Here is a 3830-nt window from a genome sequence, read left to right as displayed (position 1 = left end):
TATAACACTGATGTGGCCATTACATGTTCTCATCTCCTGTTACAGAATTGGTGCCAAACTGAATTTCCACATGGCATATAGAGTTTTTTGTCTTCGATACTGGAGAAATGACATATGTACAGCATTCGAAATTAATGCCTGTCTGTCTGCCCGTGACCGGCAATTTTATAGTCGGGCAGACAATTTTTACCGTGTAGCTGGTCGTTTGACCTGCAACTTTTGGTCCAGATAGAAGATATATATACAAACAACAAGAGATCCCAGAGGGATGTTGGCGCCCACCAAAGAATAATCTATATCTGACAAAGGAAAGATGGATCTTTTCTCTACTTTTCTCTACTTTTTAAACTTTTTCAAACATACTACATATAAAATTTGAGACAGATCCCTTTTGAGAAATAGCGGCAACAAACTTCAACTATCAAAATCCAAGATGACTCCTTGGCGGCCATCTTGTTGATCAATCAAATATGCACAACTAGGGCCCTAGGGGAACCTACATGTGAAATTTGAGAAAGATCCATTCAATACTTTCTGAGAAATAGCGATAACAAACTTTGAATATAAAAATCCAAGATGGCTGCCTGGCAGCAATCTTGTTGACCGATCGGTCCCAAATCACATTATGCACAACTAGGGCCCTAGGGGAACCTACATATGAATTTTGAGACAGATCCCTTCAGTACTTTCTGAGAAATAGTGATAACAAACTTTGAATAACAAAATCCAAGATGGCTGCCTGGCGGCCATCTTGTTAACCGATCGGTCCCAAAATGCAATATGCACAACTAGGTCCCTAGGGGAACCTACATATGAAATTTGAGACAGATCCCTTCAGTACTATCTGAGAAATAGCCATAACAAACTTTAACTATCGAAATCCAAGATGGCGGCCGAGCGGCCATCTTGTTCACCGATTGGTCCAAAAATGCAATATGAACAACAAGGGCCTTAGGGGAACCTACATATTAAATTTGAGAAAGATCCCTTCAGCACTTTTTGAGAAATGGGGATATCAAACCTTAACTATCGAAATCCAAGATGGCCGCCTGGCGGCCATCTTGTTTTTCCTATCAGCCTCAAAATCTGTATGGCACAAATAGGGACCAAGGGTAACCTCCATGTGAAGTTTGAACAAAATTCCTTCAGTAGTTCTCAAGAAATATCGATAACAAACTTCAACTGCCAAAATCAAAGATGGCTGCCTGGCGGCCATCTTGTTTTTCCGATCAGCCTCAAAATCTGTATGGCACAACTAGGGACCAAGGGTACCCTCCATGTGAAGTTTGAACAAAATCCCTTCAGTAGTTCTCATATCGATAACAAACTTCAACTGCCAAAATCAAAGATGGCTGCCTGGCGGCCATCTTGTTTTTCCGATCAGCCTCAAAATCTGTATGGCACAACTAGGGACCAAGGGTAATCTTCATGTGAAGTTTGAACAAAATCCCTTCAGTAGTTCTCAAGAAATATCGATAACAAACTTCAACTGCCAAAATCAAAGATGGCTGCCTGGCGGCCATCTTGTTTTTCCGATCAGCCTCAAAATCTGTATGGCACAAATATGGACCAAGGGGACCCTCCATGTGAAGTTTGAACAAAATCCCTGCCGCAGTTTTTAAGAAATAGTGATAACAAGCATTGTTTACGGACGGACGACGGACCATGGACGCAGGGCGATTTGAATAGCCCACCATCTGATGATGGTGGGCTAAAAATGGCTATAGAATTGTAGAAAGTCGAAGATCAAACTGTACAAAGCAAATTTTCCGTAATATTCTGGTTTTCAGTCAACTTTCAGGGGCGTAGGAAGTGGGTGGGGGGCAGGGGTACTTCATTTTAGAACATTTTCTGCTGCGCGGCGAGTTTACCACAACATTCAAGATGTTCTTTAATAATGAAAATTCAATACACATGAACTAGACTAAAAATGTCCATCAAGGGATTATACTATTTCAAGAAATGCTTCTTAAAAGATTGATTTCTTTAGATGTCTTAGCAAGAAAATCAATTCATTCTTATTTTGAGTTACACAACAATGTGCCGATGGTGTGAATCCAGTAATTCAGATCGAGCTGGGTTGCATAATGGTATAATGCCACTCACAATTATCATTTCTAAAGGCAGGTAACTTTATATCGAAAAATTACCGTATTAAGAACGCTAAAATCATTAGAATACATTATAAAACGCATCTCAGCCATTCCAAATCGTAATATTTGTTCTCAGGGGAGACCCTCGGACCCCTCAAACAACAAAATTTTGCACCTTCGGCGCACGCATATTCATCAAAATTCATCGTAAAACTCATCTCAGCCATTCTAAATCGTAATCTTTTTTCCCGGGGAGACCCCCCGAGCCTCTCAATCACCAAAATCTCATGCCTTCAGTGCTCGCAAATTCAACAAATAGTAAAACTCATCTCAGCCATTCTTAATCGAAAAATTTTTCCACAGGGAGACCCCCGGACCTCCCAATCACCAAAATCTCGTGCCTTCGGCGCTCGCAAATTCAACAAATAGTAAAACTCATCTCAGCCATTCTTAATTGTAAAATTTTGTCCCAGGGAGACCCATCGACCTCCCAATCACTAAAATCTCGTGCCTTCAGCGTTCCAAAGAACAAATGAACATGGCGGTGATGGTTGAAGTAAGTGAGCTACACAATGTTTAAATTGAGTTTCTACAAAGTACGGGTCATGACACCTCCAAATAAGATTGTGGATGAACACAGTTATGGGTACTGTTTACCACCACAAGCATAAATTTTGTGATTTTGGCTTGGTTTTTTAAGGTACCCATTAGATGCGAGACGACATTTCGACCAGACAGGGAAATGTCTACCTAGCATACTTTTCGTAAATTTCTTGATTCATAAAGCCATAACTTCGTCAATACTTGGCCAATTTTGTTCATCAAGCACTCAATGGATAAATTATTTCTCTTTAAGTAAGATATAGGTCAATGTTGTGTAGAGCCCATTTATTAAAATAATTACGGTTTTAAAAAAATAGGTCCGTTTTCCTCGACCGCCGAGTTCATTCCCTTGATACTGTAATATATGTATATGTATAATGTTTGTTAAAAAATTTCGTGCCAGGTCCCTGTGAACAGGTACCGGTGAGGTCTGGTCACATTTTTCTCTTGCAGTATGAAAGCATGAATGATGAAACATGTTAGTCAGTCATATGAATGTTTGCCTACTTGTTTATTTGCAGGTGACTTTTTAAAATTCCATCGTTGCAATTATTTAGTATCCACTATCATATCATGATACGTCGTTGTGTCGTCTGCATATAAGCATCCACCTGTTTAAGATGCTGGCCACAGGTGCGCTTGCAGCATGCAGATCCTGTGCATATTAACTATGTTCAAAAAGTTAAACAACAAGATATGTGGCATATTTAAATGGGAAATTTGGATTTTATAGAGAGTGCAGCGAACGGGCCGAAGGCCTGTTCGCAAAGCGAACTCTTGTGATAGAGGTGTCCTGGTAACGTTATTGAATGTAAATCATCCAATATATGTAGAGTTGGAAAACTTTATCGTAAACCGGAAACAGGAAGTCAACACAAGATCCAGTATCACGCAAGACAGTATCCAAAGTCACACTCGCGTGATTACAAAATCACACTCTCGAGTAATTATAAACAAGTTATACTTGGAAAATTCAAAATGAATTCATGAGTGAAAGATATACCTTCCAATTTATTCTTACCTGAATCTAATAATTACATATTGTCCTGAATCTTTACTTAAAAGCCGTTTTATGTTAGCTGTTGCTTTGGAATTTTCCGCCTGGCAATGGAGAATGATGCGGTGATATGTTTT

The sequence above is a fragment of the Argopecten irradians genome, chromosome 9, assembly GCF_041381155.1.
Source record: "Argopecten irradians isolate NY chromosome 9, Ai_NY, whole genome shotgun sequence".
NCBI lineage: Eukaryota > Metazoa > Mollusca > Bivalvia > Pectinida > Pectinidae > Argopecten > Argopecten irradians.
Note: the sequence above shows the minus strand (reverse complement) of the source record.